The sequence below is a fragment of the Lathamus discolor genome, chromosome 2 (genome assembly GCF_037157495.1).
Source record: "Lathamus discolor isolate bLatDis1 chromosome 2, bLatDis1.hap1, whole genome shotgun sequence".
Lineage (NCBI taxonomy): Eukaryota > Metazoa > Chordata > Aves > Psittaciformes > Psittacidae > Lathamus > Lathamus discolor.
The window spans coordinates 41,589,978-41,615,210 of NC_088885.1; the positions used below are offsets into that span (position 1 = coordinate 41,589,978).

At 40.3% G+C, this 25,233-nt stretch overlaps 1 protein-coding gene across 5 annotated transcripts in view; it reads left to right on the forward strand.

Annotated features, from left to right (window-relative positions):
• KIAA1217 (KIAA1217 ortholog) overlaps positions 1-25,233 on the forward strand; it is a 384,957-nt gene that overhangs the window by 172,121 nt on the left and 187,603 nt on the right. The window contains exon 2 of one of the 5 annotated variants that reach the window (XM_065666581.1): positions 9,347-9,468. The exons of 3 other annotated variants lie outside the window; for them this stretch is intronic. The gene's annotated coding sequence lies outside the window, so the exon portion shown is untranslated. Of the gene's footprint in view, positions 1-9,346; positions 9,469-14,066; positions 14,085-25,233 lie in introns of those variants that run through there. One more of the 5 variants, XM_065666586.1, reaches the window with a different exon arrangement.

Here is a 25,233-nt window from a genome sequence, read left to right on the forward strand (position 1 = left end):
TAGGTTAGTTTTTCACTGGATGGATTCCTTGAGACAGTTTTCTGAGCAACAACAGAGATGGGTGGGAGTAGGGAGGTGCCATACGGGGGCAGATGATTTGCAAGGGCTTCACTGGGGCATGAGGGGATGCAGGGATGGTGGAGGCAAGGAGGGTCTGCTGCCCTTGACAAGGACTTCGCTGCAGTGTGTCCCAAATCCCTCCCTAAAGGTTTTTCTAAGTGGCTATAAGACCCTCTTATCCTTCAAAAATGTCTTCTCCTCTGTGATGCATTGCTCATGCTGCAGTTTTCATAATGTCATCATCCCTGTCACAGATGGACTATTTTACAAAGTAGTCTGTCTATAATATAAGAAATATGCTAAACATCACCATTATGCTGCATTTGAAATGTAGAAATGAAAATATAAGTTGAAAGGTAGAGCTATTGCCTCTGCTGGGTTTATGGCATGCTGTTGATGGGAGTTGTTAACCCTAAAACCTCCTGGGAACAGGTCGCTCACTGGGAATATGCTGGAATAGAACTAAGGGTTAATAAAATGTAACAAATAGATTTTTTTTACAGCTATAGCTGACCATTATTTTTCAAGTTCTATAATAAATGATTTAACATAGAACGGTTACAAGAACTGTTGCAAAAATAAATCGGCATGCTAAATCCCACTTTAGTTTTGATTGAGGTGGAGTCAGTTATTAACTGCATGATCAGAGTGCAGACGCTGAGTCCTATTCTTTCCTTAATTGAGAATTGCTGTTACAGATACTTGACAGTGGTTCATAGTGGCAATAATCCCTTTTGAAAATGGCTGTTATTCTAGTTCATGAGTAGCTTGCCAGAGCGCTAACCCCAGCTTCACCTCTGCTGGTTAGGAACAGAATCTGGTCAGTAGCTGGTAGTGATGTTTAGCAATTTCCTACTAGATGATTGTCAAAGTAACAATGCAACTTTGAAACACAACTTTAAAGCATTTTATATTACCTTTGCTGAGAAAGAAGGTGAGGGCTGCGCAAAATACTGTAACTCTCATTGTTCAAAGTGAAAATCCGCTGCTTACTGAGAGCGCTGACTTAAAAATTCTTGCACGTCTTTTGTTGATCTTGCATGCTGATGCACACGACCTGCTAATGCGATGCTTGGCTTTCCATACAGAGCCATTCATCCATGTTATATGTGAATGAAGCTTCCTGGTTTGTACATGTGCTGTGTCACATTCCTCTGGTTTTCTAACAAAGCTTTTAATTGGTATGCTGTGACTAATGAGCATGAAGTCCCAGAGGAAATGGAGCAGAATTTTCCATTATCCACCAAGATGAGATTCAAGCACATAGATTATCAGGGCTTGAACTCCAGGATAAACCAGGGTCAAAGGCTCCAAGTATAATGGAATCTCGTAGCTGAATATTTTGCTTCCATTACATTAGATTAATAGTTTCTCAGCAAAACTGCATTGTCTGTCTGATGGCATTGTGCGTTCTATAACTGGCATTTTGCTTGGACATCAGATCAAATCCCTGGTCCTTCACCACTAAAGTTCCCATAGCACTTGAGTGCTGATGTCCTGCCTTCGTTCCTGTATGGGTAATAATGTGTTGCATACTTTTGTAGGATAAAACTCTCTTTGGTTTCAAGCAGAGAACTTGTTCTTCATTCTTATTCAGAAAAAACTATTGTACAGTGTTGCTGACACAGGATTGCTGCCATATGGTGCACCAGAAGTGGTTGCATTTTTGTGGGGAGTAGAAGCTCTAACTCAGACTTGACCGTGTTCAGGACCACTTTGCTTTTGAGATTAGATGAGATTGGATGTAGCGAGACCAGCATACCTATAGGCTACATCTGCCAAGTAGAGCAAAGTAATTATCTTCTGTGCCTTACATTCAGCACACCTACTAAGTGTCCCAACAGGTGCAATATCAAAGAAAATTTAAATTAACTTAAAAGCATTAAAAATTATTCACATTTCCAGTGGAACTGGTGGAGAAAATTGCGGTTAGCTTTCCAATAAAGTATAGGGGATAATATTTTTAGCAATTCACTATTTTAGTATTTAACCCAATTTGCAATTAATCATTTCCTTCTTTCTAATAGAGTCTCAGTGTGAGTTATGTTTTTCAGTGAAACCACTAACCCAAAAAAATCAACAGAAAAAGAGATGAGTTGTTGGGTTTTGTTGTTGCTGTTGCCTTGGTTTTGGTTTGTGTTTTTTTAGTTTGGATTTTTTGCGGGTTTTTTTGGGGGGAGGTTTTTGGGTTTTGGTGTTTTTTAATTAACCTTTTAAAAATAAGGATAATTTCAACAGGGTCACGTCCCTGAGCTGCCACAGTTCTGTGTGTGGCTGTGCTGAAGTTTCTGAGGACAGGGACAGGAACTGAGGGGTTGAGGGAAGAAGAGATGTCTTCTTGCAGTGGCATTGCCACCTTATGCCAGGTTAAAGTTCGTTAAACTGTGGCTTGTGTCTTGGGAGCCCAGAATTTAAAAAAATAGTAATCTAATTTCTCTTCCATGTTGAAACCCCTCCATTGCAGAAAACCTCTGTGGCGCTGGGTGGGGACAAGCTGCATAGGTTTGATTGGCCCTACTCCTGCAGGTGTCTCCTGCAAAGCTGCTCCTCTCTCACATGGCTAGTTTGCTTCATTTTTTACCTCTGGAAAGGTGGTTGCCCTTTGATGGGCTCTTGTAGACCCTCTCCATTCTCATCCTGTGGGGGAGCTACCAGGGGTGCTGACAATCTGCACCATCACCTCTGTGCTTGGTATGTGTGTGCCCAGTTTCTTCGGGCAGTAGGTGTGTGTATTGCACAGCATGAAATGCAGTGAGGCAGTACACTAGGAGTTCTGTGCATCATTTCGAGAAACAATAAGGGATTTGACGCTCCAGCAGTATCTTGGCCAGATCTTTCACAATACAGAATTGTTTTCTTTGTATACTAAAGAAAAAGAACGGAAATTCTATATAAGCATTGTATTAATAGAATATTAATGCCGTATTATTAGATTAAAAGTTTAGCAAATGCAAATACCAAAAGCAGTAAGTACATTGTGTATTCAGATGGTGATATATTGCCTTTTCATCCTGTGAGGATGGAGTTTACACTTGCTCTGTAATCAGGAGTTCTGTGTGCACTTAACTGTGGATAGCTGTAAATAATTGCCTGTCCTTTTCTTATTGTCACATATACCAAGGGGACAACCCAACTGTGCACCAAAGCATGGTACCTACTCTTGTTTTAAAGCCTAATGAGAAGGGAGGGGGGAGGGTAGTTTAAAGGTTTTGGATAAACTTGCAATGCAGGTACAAGAGCACAGCTGATGTACTCCGGTGTGGTTTGGAGACCATCCATTTACTCATCCAGGTCACTGTACTTTAAGTACACAAAACCAAGGGAGTCGCTGTGAAGGTCAGCCTTTTGTTTTCATTTGACAGATTCTGTGAAACTCAGAGCACGGATGTCCACTAATCATTATTACACTGCAGGCTGTATTTGGTGACCCTGGCGATATTACAAAATATGCCACAGTTTTATTCCACAGAACACCTGACATGTAGCAATGCAGAATGCCTCGCAGCCTTGGAGCGAGTTACGCAGCTGCAGCCCCCCTGGACTGGGAGGGAGGGATGGTGCCAGGGCCTGCTGGAGCTCCTCACTCCATGTACCTGGCCTTAGGGTTGCTCTGAAGTGCTGGCATCTCGCTTTTGTTTAGGAGTTCACAGCTGGAGGGAGGACTCTTATGTCCAGTCCAACCCCTTGCTGTCCCAGACAGCAGCAGTGTGCAATCACACTCACAGATTTGCCGGTCTCTGACTCAAAAAACAGATTGGTTTTCATTCTTAAGGGGCATATTGGAAAACTGTTTGGTCCATCGCTCCTTTCCTTAGCCAGAATTGTAGCATTGCTACTGTGCAAAGAGCATTTACCTTTACCACTTGAAACATCTCCTGTATTGCAAGGGTGGAAATGGTTATGGCCAGCCTGTTCATCTGTGTAGGGAAGTATTTGGAAATATCCTCCCCCATTCCCCTCTGGTTTTTTGACTCCATGTGCTGTCATGACAGTCTGGAGAAGTGACTTGTGTGTTTTTATCTTCACGAGGATGAGAGGGAAGTGTTTAAAAGGATGGTGGTTAAAAGAGACATCCCTTGATGTCCCACATGGAAAGCAATATCCAGCAAAAGCTCCAAACTTGTGCTTTTAAAAGACAAACATATTTTCCCACCAACTTCAACAGGTACCCAAAAGCACAAAAGCTGTCAGGCAACAGTAAGGATCTCAGAAACTGCTCTTCACAGATCCCACAGCTGTGTTTCGCATAAAATAAAAAAACAAGTCTTACATTTTTTTGAAACAGGATTTTGGCAGTTGTATAGAAATTACCTTCTTCCAGTCGGTAGTTCAGCTGTTCATAGAGGTGTGTCTGGAGAAATATCAGGTCTTAAAGAAAATAAATGGTAATATATGCTAAATGTTTAATATCTTTAAATTTGTATTGTTGGTTTTCTTCTTTTCATTAAAAGCTTTAAAACTTTTTTTCTGCATTTTAAACTTCCATTTTGAGGAACTATAAAGACATAACCTTAAAGATTCTTACTTGCTTTGCAAGAGAAGGGTAATGGTGTTTGCTTTTCTAGTGCTTTGAGAGATACTCATATGCTAGCAAAATACTTCCCACACTAGTTAATCTGGAGCTTCACTAAGCAATGTGAAAGTCAGGTTTTTCAAGAGAGTGAGAAATAGTTGCATTTTTAACATCTCTCTGAAATGAGATGCCATCTACTACTTGTTAGTGCTTGGTTTGTTGGAAAGACTGAAGTACAACCCTTATTGACTTATTCCTGTGCTGAGTGTAAATTCACACTAAGAAGAGCAATTTAACATGTGACTGACCTTTTACAGTGCAAAATGAAGAAATGTACTGTTAAGGTTACCGGAGTGTGGCAGGATGTTTAATCAGCTTCTTTGCTTTAAAGAGCGGTAGGAAGGAGATGATGTATTAAAGATGATAGCTTCTTGTAGATTTGAACTTGCAATGCCAGGATCTGAGTACAATAGCAGATTAAATCTCTGTAGGGGAACTTCCTACTGGACTTTCTATTTTTAGATGTTTGTGGCTGCTTCTTCCTTCACTTCTTACTAGTTGGATTTTGCTCCCTTCAAGATGCAAGTTGCTTTCTCTGAGGTCTGCTTCCAAACTCTGATAATGTATTTCTATTTAGAGCAATCTTTTCTTTTTTCTCAATTTTGTAGTAGACGCAAAAGAAGACAGCATAAACGGAGCCATGCATTTTCCAATTGTATTTTTGTGCACACACAAGGTAAATTCATGGCTTTGAGCATTAAATATTTGCAACACTCTTAGCATGTTTATAACAGCACTGCAAACTTCCATGTAATAATATATCAACCCAGATTTGCTTTTGCAGCTGGCTAGGTAGGATAGTCTGGTGGCCTAGGCATTCAGCTTGTCCCTCACATTTGAAAACTCTCCATAGCTCTGAGTGCCTCCTCTGAGAGAAAGCACACATGCATTTTACAGAAGTTTCAGCAGTCACTTGTTTATCTATAATTTGTATTGTAGGGTCATACGTTTACTACTGAGCTCCATCCTGACGGTAGTCAATGTTCCTTATTTTTAATAAGGTATGTTAACACAGTAAAACAATTATACTACAGAAATATCCTCCTAATAGTCTTGTAGACTTTAGAGAGATGCTTTGCTTTTTCACTGTAATGAATTTTCGTTTTATTGTGTTTTAATGAACCAGCTTCCCTGTCTCCTGTCTCTCTGAAGCTTTGTTCTACTTCAGCTATCACCGGTCTAAACCAGCATTTGGCTTTTGCTTGCTCTTGAACCCACTGGTGGAGTTCTCTTTATTCTATTCTAGTGGGCTCTTAAGTTACAAGTTTTTTCTTTCCTTTCTTTCTCAGAAGTATTCCAAGTACTGTGCAGCTCCTGTGTCAGTTAATAGTGGTTGTACTTTGTCCTTTGTTGCAGGGACGCATGCAGCTGAGAGCAAGAATTTAAGTCAAATGACTCTAAAAAGCTTCTAATCTTAGAAACCTCCTTTTGAGGACACAGGAGTGAATGTTGTCACTGACACTCAGAAGCCTTGAGTCTTTAGCTCCAAGTAATGTCTTCAGCATCAGATCTACTTACCTGCCCCTTGTGATGCCAGACAGTCCAGCACAGGCAGGTTATCTGGAAGATGGAATTAAATCTGTACAAAAATTTTACTCTCTGTGTCCTAAGGACTGTCAAACCCAGAAATATAAGCATTAGTTATATGCATTAATATTAGCATAACTAATAAATTAATGGTGTAACTGAGGTAAAGGCATTAGCTGCATCATTGAAAAAAGTCTCCCCAGTGATACTGGCATGTTACCCCTGCAGAGGACCCTTATGAAATGCATCACAGTGGGTTGTTCAAGGGACTGTTCTTGAGATGGGCAAGGTTACGAGAGGATACTTCTGTAGCAGCTATGGCAAAACATGCAGGCGTGTCCCTAGCAGTTTGTCAGAGGTTACACCAGTACTTTTTAGAAATTAATTAAGGCAAAACAGGGACACGCCAAGTTTCTGGAAGAACTGGGATGAAATTCTGAGTCTCCATTTGAGCTGTGGTGTATGGGGCTGGCAATGGCTGCTTCTCCCCACCTACATCCTAGCTGTCTCCAGGGTGACTGACAGGAGCGGCTACAGTCAGTAGTGGTTTTAATTAAAACAGAATAAAGCATTAGCAGCAGCAAACAAACCTTCTGTAACTTCAGAATCAGAGATAACATGATGAATAAAATGAAGATATGATAAAGAGCTTTGTGGAAACTGCATTCACCACTAAACAGCAATTTCATGCAAACTGGATGCAGCCCATTACTAGGTCCTGCCATTACCCTCCTTCCATCTCTCTTCCAATCATGGGCAAAGTCCATGGGTTAGGAAGGGTAACTGCACTCTCTTTATTCCCAAAAGATACTTCCTGAGCTTTGTAAAATAAGATTGAAATTTTGCAGAGTCCTGAGTAACCTGCAACAGACCCTACGGAGCTAGGGACCTTACTTTGGAGACCATGGTCTTGGATTTTAAATGTGAAATCAAGATAGCATCTGTTCGCACTTAGTCTGGCAGTTAGATGAACCTGGATTTTGGTATGGAAACATAATTAGTCTGAGACAGCACTCCATTTTCTCATATGAAATAAAAATTACCATCAACCGAATAGGTCTGTAGCAAATGTTATTGACGTTTTGGGAGGTGTGAGCATTGCCAGTGTTAATTAAAGTATTGTCACATGCTTTCCCAGGACAGGATTTCAGTATATTCAGTATATTCTGCCTATATGGTAGGAGCACTCACTGCTAATCAATGGCAGGTAGCCATGAACCCTCTAATGCCTCCCTCTGCGTTTCTCCCAGAAGCATGCTTAATTTTATTTCCCTGCTTCCTAATGGGGGATTTCTTTGCCAAATAACTTGTGGAAATATTTTTCCTGTGTTTCTTCATACTTTTCCCAATAGAGAGTATCTTTCAATTTCAGCTCTTTTCCTTTGTCACGTTGACCCATACGCTGTTCTTTCTGGATTTCCTGCACGCTTTGTTTTTCCAAGTTTCTGTTTTCAGTTTGTGATCATTCTTTTGCACTGATGGAGCATCTGCCCATAATTTGCATTTCTCTATTGTGAAAAGCCATTTTGTTACATTGAGGCTTTGAGTCAGGGATTAATTATAGTTCAGTCTGTTATTCTAAAAGGTGACTTTTGGTCATCTAACTTCAATGCCGGGGCTCCTGAACGCAGCCAATAAAAGTTCCATAGAGAAGTCCAGAGCACTTTGGTCTTCCTGATTGTGGATCAGATTGTTCTAAATTGATCTGGGGCAGGGTAAGGTATGTCCTCAGGAAGGACTTTCTTTGCCTCTTGCTTTTATGGAAGGTGATGATTCTGTCATGCTGTTACAATTCTTCTGGCTACATCATGTTTTTTCTGTTTCTCAAGTCTATAGCAAGGTTGAAAAAAGGTAAGAGCAACATGGTCTAGTGGAAGGTGTCCCTGCCCATGGAAAGGAGGTTGGAGCTTGATGATCTTTAAGGTCCCTTCCAACAAAAAACATGCTAAGATGGTAAATCTAAGAGTGGTATGACATATTAAAGATACATGTGATTACCTATCCAGTGCTACTGAAACTCTGGTGGAGAACTTTTTTGTCAACCCAGTCTCCACAGAAGACTCCTGGGAAGGCTATGTCAAGGCTTGAAGTGCTCATAGCGCAGCAAAGCTTTCAAGCTCCATTATCAAATCCCAGGGCAAAAGCATGGACTACACAGGGACAATACTGGCCATCCACCCTTCTTCAGATTGTAAGTGATGCTGAGGCTGCCTTAGCTAGGACCAGAGCACCAACCTCTCTTTGCCAAAATCCCTTGATACAGAGGGAACTCTAAGAGGGAGTCTCATGAGCTGTTGTACAAAGCCCCTTCCTCAACCTTGAAAAGGTGAAGAGGTCTGGTCCAGGATGAGGAAATGAACAAGATACAGAGAATACTATCTAAAAACCAAAATGAATAAAAATCCAAACAAACCCCAAACAAACCCCAAATGGAGGACCCCTCTATTTTCTCAGTCACTGAACTCAGCAGTCTGATAAGTGGCCTAATGCCACCTTTTATCATTGCTGTAGACGATGCTCATCTCAAGATCTAGCATATGGTTTAGCTATTGATTTGGCTTCCATTTAATTGAGGTCTTCAAAACAGATAGTTCCATGCTGTGCAGTGCGCATTTATACAACCACTTGGTAAATATTTTGCCTTTTCCTTTCCTATTAATGGTAGCTGCTTGGAGTAAAGTTGTCAGGAGGCCGTTACCACCTGAGCCTTTTTGTTGGTGGTGGTTGTTTCTGACTGTTTGCCCTATCATATGGTGTGAATTCCCAGATCTTGCCAGACTATGTGGGGCTGATGTAGAAAATTTTGTTTAACATTCACACCAAAAGCAATCTGTCTACTATTGACCTCCATAAAGCGTCACTGGTTTATTTACAAGATGGGCTTATAAAAATACACATGCAGAGAGAGTGAAAACTTGTTTCCTTGCTGTAAGTGATCTTAACAACGATCTTTCCGGACTTGAAAGGCAAGGCAAGTGAGCATTATGCTGTGATTTAGTTTTCTGCATTAAGAAGTCTTTAAAAACTGTTCACAGAGATCTTCTTTCTTAAATGGCTGTGTTGACCTTTAATAAAGTGGTAGCTAAAATCTGGGGAGGGGGTTGGTTGTTTGGGTGTGGTTTTTTTTTTAGTTCCTGAGGTTGCTCCTGCCTGTAGATTGAGAGTTGCTTCCTTTTGCTGTTGAAGGCTGAGGTTGGAAAGGAAGACTTACTGCAATCTATTTCAAGAATAGTCTGAGGAGGAGGAAATCCCCTTCTTGTTGCTAATAGCTGGTGCAGAACGCTTTGCTGGAGGAGGAGAATAGTTCAGTAAGTTAAAAATTTATATGAAGTTTTGATTTCATGCATCTTGTTATTAGCTCCAAATTTCATTGTCTGTATTGCATAGCATCTTCTTTGTTAAGAGGTGGGGGAAACTGTGGGTATTGTGTACTGTTTTGAACTCTGCAGATACTAATTTGGTGATATAGCAAGTGTGAAATGTTCTGTTAGAAAATAAAACAATAGCAGATCAGCTACTCTTTGTATGACAAAGCGTCAGCCTAAATTGATGAGGTACCTCTGAGAGAGACATTAGCAGTGCATTTCATTATCCAGGAGCTTGGATTAAGAGAGAGAGGTAATGTTGCCCATCCATGCATCTGTAATGTTCTTATCTTTTCAGATGTTTCACGTTGCTCTAGGGTACTTCCATCAACAATTTAGAATCAAGGGCCCTGTTTAAATATCAATAGCAAGGCAATCCAGACCTCCCTCAAGGCAGAGCTAGATATCCTGGGTGAGCATATTAGAATGAGAGTATTTGTCTAGATGCATTTCTCCTTCACTTTAATCGAAAGTAGAGAGGTGCTGAAGGAATACCTAATTCCGTACTTCTATCCCGAAGCCCGTGCTGTCATGCTGGAAGCAAGCAGCACTGCAGGCTGTGGGCAGGAGACCCGGGTATGGAGGAGAGATGAGAGCCTTTGTGCTCCTCAGGTCCCCTTGCCCCTGCTCATCCCCCACGGAGCTGGCTCTGTGAGGAGGCAGCTTGGGTAAAGTGAGGCAAAACACAGGCTCTCAGCCATGTCAGGCAGGGTCCATACATCCTTGACTGCTCCTCGGGAACTTGTCTTTATTCCAGCGACTGGAAATCCCACTGCTGCTTTTGGGCTTCTTGTAGGAGCTGGTAGACAAATGCCAAAGGGGCTCTGCATGCCATAAGTCTTAAACGGTTGAAAATCCACATTTGTTCTCTTTTTTCTGCCCCTAGGAGCTGGTGGTTTGTTTTTTTTTTAAGCAAATGAGGGACTTTCTTAAACTTTCGGGCAGCAAAATTAAAAGGAAAATAATTAATTAAAAAAACAAACCAAAACAAAAACAATCCAAAAAAACCCAGAACCTGGAGATGGAAGAAACATCTTCCACCAGATAATCCATCAAGGTATTCTTTTTATTCTTTGCAACCCTTTTCAGGCAAAAATGTTGCTGCAGGTGTTAAATTAGTTTGCTCATGAAGCTGCTTGTACACCCAGGTGTGCCACCCTCACACACTGTCTGTGTCACGTAGGTGCTAGCTTTCAAGAAGAGACACATTCCAGCATGGAGTGTCTTGTCCCATCCTATATTCTGCTTTGGGATTTGGCCAGGAAGAGACTTTGTTTCACTTCTATCTTCCACAGGCAGTATCACCTGCTCTGGATTTCTTACAGATGTCTGTGAGATGTGCACACCAAGATGTGAAACTATCAATTTCATTTCATTCATGCATCAATTCAAGAAGCGTATTGCTACTTTTAAATGAAAAATAAATATTTAACTGAGAGAGGATTTCTGCAATCTATTTTAAAGTATCATTTATTTTATTATGAGTAGTAGCCTGAAACCCATACCAGAATTCAGTGGGCCGTTGTTATAACACACACTGTACAGGAAAGTCTTGCACCTTTTGGTACAGTTTATAATTTAATTGATGGTCAGCAATATAGAGAAAGAGAGAGATGCTGTGAAACACAAAGGCGTAGCTCTCTGTGTTTGTGCATACGGGTGTATATATGGGATAGCTGAAAATTTAACCATGAATAAATTGATAATGTCAGATTGTTTCCAGCCTATCTATACAGATCTATAAAGTTTTTGAAACCTGTCAAATAACTAAAGGTTGCTACATTTACTTTATTTTGCCTTTTTTACATAACTTTCTTGTGCTCTAACTTAGGGCCTTTGTATTTCTTGGAAGTGAAAGCTCAGATTTCAACTTTAAAATTGTAACTTAGAAAGTTTCAGGAATTGACGTGCTTTACTTTCATTTTTATCCTGCCTTTGGAAATCCTGACAGAAAATTGGTAATTTGTCTGTAAACGTTGGGTGCTTTTAGTATGTTTCAAGGTATCCAGAAATTTTCCAATTATCTCTTCTTTTAAATAGAACTGCATCCATTGTCATTCCAAGTGTTGAGAAGTGGCATAGTAAGGCAATTCTTTTTGTACTTCTAAACAAGCTTCCACATGACAGTACTTTGAAAGTGCTTTTTAAACTGTGCTACATCTGCATCTTTTGTTAAAATCATTAAAAACCAACCAAAACCCAAGCCCTCCTAAAGGCCTCAAAAAAAGGCAGAATCTGTATAGGCCATATATATTCAAAACTGTCTAATTTAAATAGCAAACACAAACCAGAAATGTCCCCCCCATAAGCTTTCTCCAGAAGCTTTACTGCTTTATTGACTTTCTCTACCAAATCTCATTGTGCTTGCTTACAGTTTCCATGTCTGGGCAGAGACAGTTGTTCCCTTCCACACTGTGACCTCAGCTATTTGGATGTCACCATATCAATGGGGTGACACACCAAAATACTCATGCCGCTCGCTGCAAAGCCCACAGCACCTGGTACCCCACAGCTTTAATGGACCCTTGCCAGGGCTGGCACATGCAGGGCTGCAGAGGTGCAGTGGCACTGCAGAAAGAACCACAGCAGCCAAACCGTACCTGTCTGCAGTGCAAAACCATTGGACTTAATAGTATTGGTAGTATGGGTAAATGAAGCCAGTGGCAGGCTGAGAAAGAGTACTGCAGCAAAGCACTACTGGTTTAAAACTTACGTAAGTGCACAGAGTCCATTAAAAAAGAAACCTTAATTACTTTTTTTTTAGCATAGTATGTGTTTAGAAGTACATTATCTGTAAGTAAATTATAGTGTCTTTTTAGGAGACAGTAAGGAAGAAGTTAAAACACATTAATCAAGTTATGCATATGTGGGAAACACCTTTTGCAGGTATTACGAAGCCACATTAACTTTTGCCTTGACAGTTTAGTTTTGTCCAAAACAGTGTATGAGGTTTTCATGGGCTTTAAGTCAAAGGCATCAGACTGTTTAGGTTGTAGTTTTGCAGCGAACTGTGATTTTTTTACAGACTGGTGAGGTTCATCATTATATGAGGAAATTCATCCATCATTGGAAACCATGTGAAAATTAGTTTTGCTTACTGTTTAGATTTAAATAGATTCTCTTTTTATTTCTGTGCTTATTGATTAATTTAAGGTATAAGGATAAAGATTACTAGGTTATAGTATAATGGCTAAATCTCGACAATAGCTCTGTAGGAAACAGACCATGTAAATGCAAAATCAGAATAGTGTGTTTTCCTAAAGCGGTACCATATGTTAGTTGATTAACAAGTTGTAGGGCTATTAGAAGATCTTGGCTGCTGGTAAGAAGGAGCATCTGTTTTCTAAGACTTTTATCTAATATGTGTAAAGACTTTGCCAAGTTTAATTTTTTTTCTTTTTTTTCTTCTTTTTTTTTTATATATAGATATATATATATATATATCAACTATATATTCATTGGTATTTTTCTTTCCGTAGGCAATGCTAATATTTTCTTGGGGTCTGAATCTAGCCCTAATCTGGGAAAAAAAATGCAGTAATGTTAAGAAGTAAAGCAGAATGTCCCATGTGCAGGTATTTTACATGAGCAATTCAAAATTCTTCCAGCATCACAGCTGGTATTTGGTGGTTTTATGTTTTGTTTTGTTTTTATCACCAACCAGACATCAACCCCAGCAACTAAAATGCAATTATAAAAGTTTAGTTGTTCTTCAGAACTTAGCAGCTCATAGGGATGACACTGCAGTGAGTGAACAAAGTGCGAAGTGTGCATGCCTCCATGCATCATCAATGTAACTACAAAAACAAGTGTAATGAGTTTTCACAGAGTAAAATGTACCATCTTCCACATAAGACCTATTTTGAGATCTTAAGTAGAATTTAAGTGGTTAATCAGTCTAATTATATTGGCTTGCTGCAGATTTCTCTTGTGGTCTAGCTAGTTTGGGGCTGTGGTGAAAGCCAGACGTCTGAGGCTTCCCTCTGAGAACAAATAAGGTCTTAGAGGCAGCACTAGATTTAAGTTGTTTCATGCCTTCCTTATGGAGAACTAGAAGATCACAGTTTTATGTTTCCCAACCAGCATCTAAGATAACTTCAACTTTTCTTATCCAGGCCTGATAAAGTTTTTTGACTTTTCTCTCAGACAGGGATCTTCTGTTAGCAATCTGCTATGATGTGACTTCAGTCTTGGGTTTGTGCACAGCACTTTCCTTAATTACCTGGGAGGAGAAGCCTGCCTACTGCCTATGGCACAGCTCCTGTCATTACCAGACATAGGGAGTGCACAGGACATGCTTCTGCATATTCTTCTTTTGGAGCTCATTTGAGGATGAGAGGCAAATTATTTTAAAAACATCTTAAAAAAAGAAAAAAACCTAATAAAAAAAAGTGGTTTGCACGTTGTTAATATCTCTATTGGCAAAGTCTGGTTTCTCTGTTCATCTGATTTCCTCACACTTTCATTAGAGGGCTGTAACTTGAAGCTGCAAAGGAAGTTTTGAAACAGACAATGGGTGGAGATCAACCTATTTTCTCAGTGCTTTGGGACTTTCCATGGTAAGAAACTGTTTGTTTAGCTTTGCAAAAATTGCATGTATTTCATTGGCAGGACATTGAGCATAGCCGTCTCATGACCACAAAGTGAAAACCTAGGACAAGTCTTAAGATAAAATAGCAAGACAAGAAGCGATTTCCCTCTCACCCTGCTGGACTGTGTGCTTTAAGGGACAGCAACTTCAACGCCTGCAGGAGGTGGCTGTTTGCCTTCCCTGTACGTAGTCACACTGATGCTGAACAGCCTCTGGCTGTTGTAAAGCCGCAGCCCAACTCGCTGCCTCTCAACAGTCCAACTACCCATTCTGTCCAGCTACTAACAGCTTTGAAACTTCAACCTTTTACATACTGGCATAGTTTTTATTCCTGTGTTTTGTGGGGGAATAAAAGGGGCTATATGGAGCAAAGTAAGATAAGTTGTCAGCAAAATATGTTGAAGAAGACAAGCCAAAAGATGAGAGAAGAAAGAGCTAAGCAGGCAGTCACAGCGTGTGTGTGTTTGCGTGAGAGGAAGAAGTGTTACCTTCTCTGTGTGGTGCCATATGTTGCACAGACCTGAGATCCTGGCGCTGCTCAGCAGAGCCCAGTGTGGATGCCACGATGTGTCTACATGGATTGGGGTCAAAGTGTAGAAGGAAATGCTGTTTGCAACTCTTTTGGCACAGCCACAGCAACCACTCATGAAGTGTTACGGACAGAAGTTTAAGAGCAGGATTCATGCTTTGGTTTTCAAAGGCTGGCCAGAAGTCATGCAACAACTCCATCTGGTATGGAATTACAAACAGAAATGTAGTGCAAAGGAAAGACAGACAGTCCTTAGCCTTGTAAAACAGCATTTTATGATGGTGAGAGTCTCCTTAGAATACAACCGGAGCTGAATAGTTTTGTTTCAAGAGAGACGTGTTCAAGAAACTGATTGTCTAGTCTGCTGGCAGCAAAACAGTATGACAAAAAGTGCTGGGCAAAAATAGAAGTAGGAAGGTCTTCATACAGAGAATGTGGAACACAAGTCTAAAATTTAGGATTAAATATATGCTTGGCTCTTGAGGAAAACAGTCTACATGGGAATCACCCACTGTCTAAAGCATTTTGGAAACGTTAAAGAGTATTATAAGGTATTTCCATGTGTAGACAGCACGTGTTTTTCCAAATAAAACAAAAAAATATTTTATTCTCAGAACTATTTAAGGAAATGTGATACCATCCAAAAAACATTTGTGCAGATGTTTTCAAGAGACCGCCACTGCCTCCAATGGAGAGCTGCCCTCTGAACAGTCTGTGTTCTGCTCTGCCTGTGTGTGAGAGTCATCTCCTGTAACACTGGCCTTATAGGCGCTGGGCATTTAGAATAATGTGTATAGTGCTTTCCAGTTATGGAGAGGCATCTCAGGAGACTAATTCACCCCATCCTATAATAGGTGTCTAGAATGAGCAGGATGAGTTCATCCAGGACAGCAGGTTCCTGTTTCACCTGGGTACATAGCTGACACTAGTTTGATGTATTTTTGTACTTCTATAGCGGAGACTTGGTGAGGTGTGACAGGCTGCCTTCCCTTCAGAAAAGGAAGCTCTGGGATTCTTTGGCGGTATCTAAGAAGTCCCATCAGCTAGAAAGTAGCAGTCTGATTTTCACTTGCTTGCAGTGTCAATATTGCAGATAAAACAGCTCTAGAACAAGCAGTGCTTCTGCCAGCCTGCAGCCACCTTTCCAAGTTTGTATGCAGGGGCCTTTGTCACCAACAGAGAACAGATTTGGCTGCTCTGTCTAAACACCAATATGCAAAGATTGCTTATGCAAGGTGTTGTGAACTGTATGTACTCCACATCCATGAAGCTTTTGTGTTTGGTCTGTTCTTTTAACCCCTTCAGATTTTCTGGGTCAAGAGTTACTGAGATGATACATCATTGTATATCATGTCACATGTGCATCACTTTGAAAAACAGTATTTAATCATGCAAATACAATGTTTATGGAGAGTCTTCTCCAACATATCCCAGCAGCTCCCTGTTACTGCGGTAGCTCCAAGTGCACGACACTCATTACTAGTCCGATATGTTTCTGCAGTTAACACAGAAGTACATAATCTCAGGAGTGAAACTGCCATTACTTTTCTGGAAGTTTGATAACTCAGTAAGAACTGCTTCCTAAAGTACTTGAAACTCTAATGAGATTCTGGATAGGCCTCTTTCAAGTCAGTCAGTCATAACATTCCTTGAGAAATTGCTAGTAAAAAGTTTCTTACTGTGCATAGCTGCTTAATAAAAGGTGTATTATTCTTTGCCCTTGAAAAATCTCTTGACTAAAAGAAAAAAAAAAAAAGGCAGTTCTCCTGTTTTCTTGGAATAGGAAAGCAGGGAGGTGGTTAAACACCCACAGCAAGGGAAGGAAATAGTAAAGGCAAATTCCAAAGAACTACAAGGACAAATCATGTGACATCATGATGCCTTCATGGGGAGGTGGCATGTGGTAGTGTGGGCAGATATTCAGATTTCCTGCTTCTAAGTAAGCAAATTGCAGAAGATCCTACTGCTGCCAGATCCCAGTACTACACTGTGGAGTACCATGCACTGATCTGCACAGCCTTACCTGCCCTTACTCTCTATCCTGTATTACAGAAGGATGGGGAAGGGTGAGGGAGGCTTGGTGCCGCTCTCTGCTTCAGCCTGAGTCATGGCACCTACAGTCCTCCAGCGTGGCATCTCGGTAATGGGGGATTAATAAGGGAGAAAAGATGATCTCAGCCCCCAAAGCTGTACAGATCCCTGGCACAAAAGGTTTAATAGCATTCTGACACTTGGTGGTAGCCAGAGCTTTAGATGCTGATGCCATGTAAGATTTACTCTGCATTGTCTGCCACCTCTGTGGAATAGCTGAAGCACTGCAAATTCATTCTTTAGGTTTCACTACACTAACTCCCCTGTGTAGACAAATATTTAAGGCCATTTTTACAACAGATGAGATGATACGACTTAACATATTGCATGCCATTCATTCTCTCCCGTATCCTCACTCCAGGAAGAGATTTCTATATGATTCTCACTACACAGCAGTGTTGTGATTACATCTGGGCTTCTTATTTTTCTGTTGTAATGTAAGTGCTTCTATTTCTTTATGTTTATCACGTATGACAAAGTGTTACTGTCGGCATTAGGGCTTCTCATACTTTGTCAAGTGTAAGAGCAGTTGTAGCAGGTCAGACCAGAGGTCCAGCCCAACAACCTGTCTCTAAATGATGGTTACCTAGGGAAGAATACAAGATCAGGGAGAGTACATAGTGATACTTCTGGAATATCCTCCCAGATCCCAGCAATATATGATTAGGAGATTACTTTAAATGAAACAAGGATTATATCCCTTTTTTTAACAGTGCTTAATGGATTTTTTTTTCCATTAACTTGTTCTTTTATTTTTTAAACTCCTTTTTTAAACTCAGCAACTCCAATGTCTCAGCAAGAAGTTCCCCAGCTTACAATCAGTTCCATAGTGATCTGTAAAATTATATTCACATCTATGTACTTTTGAGTCATTAGCCTACCTGTTTCATTTGATGACCCTACAGTCTGTATTGAGAGAGACAATGAACAGTCTTTTCCTATTCAGCTTCTCTCTGTCTCTCATGTTTATAGACCTCAAACAGATGTTTGAGTCATCTGTTTTCAGAATGGAGACTCCTACATAATTTAGTTGTTCCTTGTACAGAACCTGTTCCATAACTTTGATCATCCATGCTGCCTTTTTCTTAACATTTCTTCTTCTGCTATATCTTTTTTGACCTGGAGTGAATGCATGCAATATTCAAAATGTGGGCAGGCTGTGGATTTGTACAGTAGCATAATGATATTATCTGTCTTGTTCAGTATTCTTTTCCTAGCATTTTCTAATATCTGTTTTTTTTTTTTTAATCACTAATGAGCACTGAGCTTAAATTTTCATAAAATGGTTATAACTTCAAACTCTCTGAGTGGTAATAGTCTGTTCAAAGTTAATGTACATCACTTTACATTTATCTACATGAGATTTCATCTGTCACTTTACCAGCTAGTCAGCGAATCTTGTGAAGTCTCTTCTTCATAATCAGCCCTTGTCTTTACTTCACTGAATATTCTAATGTTCTCAGGAAGCTCTGCCACCTCACTTAGGCCCTCTTTTCCATCTCACTAATGCTGAGGGCTGCCTGGACCAATGCTTTCTCTGTGATGTCATTGGTAATCTCCATCCCCTGGGGAATTTGACTGTTGTTCCTATAGCATCTTTAATATCTTTATTCAATTTTTTTATCAATAGGAGTATCTCCTGTCTTTGTTTCTTTCTTTACCAAGGGATGTTGCCACATGCCCTGTGGAAATCCAAGGGAACCGTATCTGCTGGCTATCACATGCTAGCTCACTGGTTTGGGAAATGGAAATGCAGTTCTTGCTTCTGCTTTCCCCAGCCCATATAATATTGTGTTTGAGGTTCTCTCTGCAACATGAAATTATTAATTTCACAGGACCACATTTGGGGTTTGCTACTTGCCTAACACATTGTCCACATGGAACGTGTCAAGAGTCTGTTGCGGAGTCGCATATGCTGCTTTCTGAAGTCAGGGGGAAGTGTTGCTGGTTCTTATTTTAGCTCCATCAGCAAAAGAAAATTACAAGTGATAGTGCCTCTGTGGCTGAATTTGTGGTTTATTGAAAACTGTGGCAGAGCCCACAAGATGACGAGAGAAAATAACGTCTGATTTTAAATTTCAGCTGTTGGCTGCAGCTGCAGCTTTCAGAAAGCTTTTCAGCCTGGTTCCTGCCCCATTTTCTCCTAGCTTCCTTTTGCTGCAAAAGGAAGCTGAATTGCAACACTGAACACTCTAAGACTTAGGATTTTTAGTACGCAAACAACTTAGGCTTTAAATGGCCTGGCTTTGAGCATAGGTATTCTCAGATGTATGTTATTTGAGAAGGGGCTGAAGATACAAAATTTTTTAGTTAATTTTTTAAAGTCTGAATGTGTAGCAATATATTAGCTGTTTTATTTAAAAAATAGAAGGTGGATGATTTAAAGCTGTCTGCAAGGGGCCAATTTTTTACGTTTATATTTTATTGAGATGTCACCCCGTCAAAATTCACAGTTACTTATCATATATAGAATAAAGCTGCTATATTCTTACAACTGGTGACAACCACAAGATGAAGAAGAATTAGTCTTTAACCAAATAAAGAATCCCTGCAGCATGGCAGTCCCATGCTGATGAAGACAGCTGAGGAACTGAAAACATGCTACTTTTCAACAACTGAGGGAGGCTTTATTCATGTCTTGGAAACACTCCTGAGATCTGCATGCAGCTATGAAGAAAAGGTATTTAGTGATGATTTGCAAAACACTGCCACAGTCTTAATGTCTGTGACTAAAATCAAGTACAGTGTAAGACAGTGTTGAAAAGGACCTCATGATGCCCTGGAGGCTCAGTGTGGCCTTGGCCTAGGAAGGAATATTTCTCAGGCTCTTAAAGTCAGAAGACCACCCAGTCTTTTCCTTACAGGGCAGAGAAAACAAACAAATTACCTTCTTTGATGGTTGAGAAAAGAAAGTGGTAGATAATTACTGCCTGTAGCATTTTTCCCCCTAATTGTGGTATTCAACCTGTATTTGCTGATTGCATTTAGGCACTTCTTTTGAAAACTATTCAGATTTGAGGTAGATGTTTCAAGTGATGTCAGACCTGTAAAGCCCTCTGTCCTAATTTCCATTCCTCAGACCATCTTCTGCACTTAGGTTTCCTCCCATAGGCCTGGATAGAGGAAAGCTCTAGCTAGAGCTTCTCTAGCAAGATGCAGATATTCTTTATTTGCGCTATTACAGCAAGACTCCTTGCAAAAAAGCAGGCTAAAAGTATAGAATGAATACTACTCATGGGCTTCAAACTCGTATTTTGCTTACCCAATGCCCTCTTCCAAGGGCATTAATTCATTACTCTCTGCTGTGAGAGAGGATTTATACAAGCTTATAAAATTAAAATGGGGGCATATAAGTAATATTGTCATCTTGTCTCAAAGAGATTTTGATACTTCTTTCCTTCCAGCTGCCCAGAATTTTCTCCAACTGGTAAAAGGATTTAGGTATCATTCAGCTGCAGTCTTGACGTAGCATCTTTTAATGGCAGCAAAAAGCAAAACCGGGGAAAAGTGTGAATTTATCATTAGACCTTGTGTTAATTATGAAAGATTAAGTCAATAGCATGAAAATCATAAATACAATGGAATAAATTACAAAGCTATACTTTTGCAGATCAGTCTTGGAAATCAGATTATTGGGGTACATGTGTATGCAGTAAACATATGTTACCAATTAGTGTTTAACAACCTTTTCCTTTGGAGTGAAGAGAACCTGTCATTGTTGCTACTTGCTGCCTGTTCCCTCTCCTCAGCTACACTGCATGTAAAGGCGTGTGCTATATTATGGGACGTATTTGTCTATCCGATTGCAGACTTACAGTTTGTGAAGAGAGAGAACTTATATGATGTCATTGTATGCTGTCAGTGGAGAGCTCACCTGTGAGTCATCACATTGAGAAGTTTTTGTAAGAAATACAAAACTGTTGGAATTAAATTGTCTCAGGTCATGTATTTACTCATTAGAGAGACAGAGGCTCTACCTCTGAATAAGCTTAAACCTTGTATGACACCTTTCTGTGCTGACGTTGCTTATTTTTGCCTTCACCCCAGGCAATTCTGTGTGCTTCTTGGAGCCTGATGAGACGGATCATTGTTACTTTCTCTCCCTTTTTATCTTCTGCAGTAGTGTTGAACAGACGGAGCAGACTTCCCCTTGTAGGAGAAATAGGATATGACACCAGAGTCATGACACTGCAGCTCGCTCAGTGCTTGGGACATTTTGCCCTTGCCAAACCAAAGCACCCTGTCCCTGAGGAGGTAGCTGTGGCCACAGGCTCCCTGTCCCAGCTGGGGGGAGTGCTCCAGCCTTACACCCCTTTCCCTGGGGGCTCCCTGCTGTTGTGCAGCATCCAGCTGCACTGGTGTTCTCAGAGGTAAAGTTAGATCACAGTCCCTTTTATTACTGTTAGCATAGTAAGTTCAGAAGAATAGGCTCTGATAATCCTGCTAGCTGTACTGCAGGGAGACGACTGGCATACTAGAAAGAAAATGAAGAAAGGCAAAGAGTTGTTTACTAAGATGAAAACCAAGACTGAGATAAAATACAATTCTTCGGGAGCCCAGCTGATGCAAATGATTGAGGAGGAGGTTGTGAAGTGGCTTTCTTGCCCAGCACAGGTCCTACAGCACTGATGTGTCTGGTTGGCAAAGGAGGAATTACTCTGATTGCTGGAAATAGAAGTTAAGTCAACTTTACCCTGAAGAAATAGGAAGCAATTTCTTAGCACTGCGGGTAACTAAACATCAGTCAATTAACTATAACATAGCTGTGAAATGAGTATATTTGCAAAGCCATGTTAGGCCAGGTGCAGGAAGAAAGCCTGTATTTATGGTGGTGGTTGTTGCAGAGTGGAGGGTTGTGGCAGTCCTGCTGCTGCTGGATGTGGTGTGCCTGTGCTGTCAGCTCCATCAGCCACCTTTGTGGGCCTCCGTGCTAAAATGCCCTCAAATAATATGCTTGTAGCATTGGCAACTCTGTGTTAAAGACAATGATTATAATCAGCTTTCAGCTGGTAATCTGCAGCATTCAGGTGGATTTGCTCCCCTCCATGTACACTGTGCTAGGTATGTTTCAAGGTGCTTTTCTTCCTCCTTTCAGTTCTTTTTCATACATGAGACTGACTGTGCTGGAGACAGTGACTGGATGTGTGCACCACAGCTTTGAGGTTAGGATAGTTTGGGTTTTTTTTTAAAGTGAATATCTCACCTGGCAAATTAAAGGCAAAGAACTTTTCTCAGGGTTAAGTCAGTTGGGAGCTTGATGTTCTTCACTTTCTTATGCTGATCGTTTGTGTAGATGTCTGCACATGTGGTGGTGTTTGAAACAAATGCTAGTGCAGATGCAACACTGGTCTCTTGAGATCAGTAATGTCATCTCCACCTCATTTAAGTGTTTGGCTTTTGTGTGAGGATCCCACATCAAATTTAATGGTTTGTGATAGATGGGAAGTCAGACAAGATAATCAAATAGTCCCTGTTGCCCTAAAGCTATGAAGTCCTCGATACTGAAGAGTGAATTAATAAGTGTGCACCCTGGCAGAATAGATTGGGTAGGCCTGAGAAAGAACAGGAGTGCCACTGCTGTCAGCTCTGATTGCTTCCTTACTAATCAGCTGTCTTAATGATAGCATCACTGTGGCCTGGGAAGGTCAGAGAGGCACTTTTGAAGAAAGGGGATATATAAACTTGGAGAAGTTCTACACTATCCTTGTGCTCTTACATATGCCTTCAGGAGCTGGCGCTCTACAAGGAGTAGAAACAAAAGCTTTACAAGCTGCAACCTGCAACTATCCATGCTGGGTTAGAAATCAGCTCCACATGGAAACAAAGCTGTAAGAATTTATTCTGCTTATCTTTATCTCTTTTCAGACATTTAGATTGTCATTTGCTGTGTAGTACTGCTTTTGTGGCAGGAGAAAACTCTAGTAAGAACAATTAAAAATGCTCAATATATTAAGTCATATTGGTGCTGACCTCTCCTGTGATTTTAGTGTGAAGCTCAGAAAAATACATAGTTCTTGCTAGTGACATTGTGGAGAAAAGTCAAATATATGACTGTGTACAGCCCAGAGATGAATAAAATTAATAATATTCCCTCAAAAGTAACTTTTAAGAGAGACCATCATCATGAATTGTCTGAATGCTGTGGGTTGACAGTACTGGTACCATTGTGTTAATTTCTAATAATTATTTACTAATTACTTTATTTAAACTAGATAGAATATAAACTAGGTAGAATATTTATCAGAATTGACTGTTGATAAGTAAGTAGTTACAGTGATCACAACATAACTTAAACTATTATGTTATTTCTGGACTCAGGTTCCATCAAAGTACACTTTGTATTTCACATTAATTCAAGCAGTTATCTGACAATCTTATAAACTCCGTGTATACTTGGTAGCCAAGCTAAAGTAAAGGATCTGTCATGATTCTTTTAAAGTATAATTGTACTTTGCAGAGAGCAACCCTTGATACCTTTGATCACTAAAGCATGCCGCCATGTACGTTTACAACCAGATCCTGCAGACATCTGTGAAACCAGCAATAGTCAGTGTGTCAGGCATTAAGTCTGTTGTTCTGGTACCGCTAAAAGGTTGGACCAGTTTGAATTCAAACCCTCACCAGCACTCTGTTTGAGTGAATTCATCCAAAAGGGAACTTACCAAAACCAAAATGCTTTACACTGGGGAGAAATAGAATTTGAATGTAGAGCAGATGGACTTAAAAGTGACCTTCTCCACTCCCTTTCTTCTACCTCCCCCAGAAGCAATTCCCCACTGTTCCTTCCCACCCACATATTGCTTTTTATTTAATTAAACTCTAGTGACTGAAATTTCTGTGATGTAAAGCACATTTTCCTTTCACATTGATTTCTTTGGTACCTTACAAAAACAGATGTTCATATTTTCTATTTCTGTGTTTGCATGCAGATCTCATTGCTTACCATAGGTGATCCTGCAGGGGAAGTTTTATATGTGGAGGGCTGGCCAGGCTGGCAAACATAAGGATGAGCTGTAGCATACCAAGGTCTAAGCTGGCTGTGTTGGTGGCAATATGCTAATATTAACGTTAGATAGGGAAGTCATGTTAAAGTGTATCTAGAGTTAGCTTTGTTGGGATTGTCCCAAATTAGAGAGGGAGATACAGTTATGGAAGAGAAGAATCGCCTTTCTTTTTTTCCTCCCTACTTGAATGTTAGAGCTTCTTTGCAATGAACAGTCCTTTTTCTCGGTTTGATTTAGGACATGCACAGGTGTTTACTGCATTCAGACCTTTTCACTTGTTCAAAAACTTGGAGGGGGAGGAAGGAAACAAGAATAAAACTTGGAAAACAGAAACATGATGTAGAGGTCCAGATGTGAGAGTTGTGAGCTTGAGTAAAATGTCTTCTGGAGTGAATGAAGGATACTCTGTTACTTGGAGATGTGTAAGGCACTTAACAGCACAGTGCTTGTTGGAGGGAGGTGAGCTGGGACACTTCTTTGTACCTGACAGCTCAGTGATGACAAGTGGCAGGTGATTACACCTATATTCCAGAGCTCCATTTGAAATGGAATTAGAAAGTTGAATGTATCTACTGCCTGAATATCTGTGTTCAACCTCTTAGTGACTCTTTTTAGTAGCTGTTTTAGTGATTAAAACTGGTGGTGGCTCTTGGCACCACTCAGTTTCTGAACTTCTCAAACCTGTAGGTCTCACAAGACACACTGAAGTTCTGTTACGGAGACTTGTAGAGAAGCTCATACTCAATTTTATTTTTTGCTTCAGCTGCAGTGTTACCATTTCATTCCTTGGGCAAATTCTTCCTCGCGTGTATGAAGTTCTTAACTGAACTGGAATGCATGGAACATAAATATTGGAACTCTCTACAGATTTTATAGCAGCAAAGGTAATTTAATGATAAATAATCCCAGAGGTTGTATTAGATTGTTTGTCATCATAAATTTTAAAATAAAATTCAGATGTTTTCCTTTAACCACGGGTTTCCTTTAACCACTGTCCTTACATCAGAGATAGGACCCAGTTCATTGAAATCCCTTACTAAACAGATGAGACCAAATGATTATAAAGCTCCCCTCCACATATTAAAAAACCCCTCTTATTCCTTGTTGTACAATATCAAATCAGGACGCAATTAATTTTAAAAGAGTATAAACCTCTTTCCCCACAGATCTACCTGCAGGGAGAGTTATTTTTTCATTTTGCTTGTACAAGCTAGTGGCTAGTATCATATCATCTTTGATAATATCACAGAATCACAGAATCACAGAATCCCAAGGGTTGGAAGGGACCTCAAAAGATCATCTAGTCCAACCCCCCTGCAAGAGCAGGGTAACCTACAGTACATCACACAGGAACTTGTCCAGGCGGGCCTTGAATATCTCCAGTGTAGGAGACTCCACAACCCCCCTGGGCAACCTGTTCCAGTGCTCTGTCACTCTTACAGTAAAGAAGTTCTTCCTGATGTTAACGTGGAACTTCCTATGTTCCAGTTTAC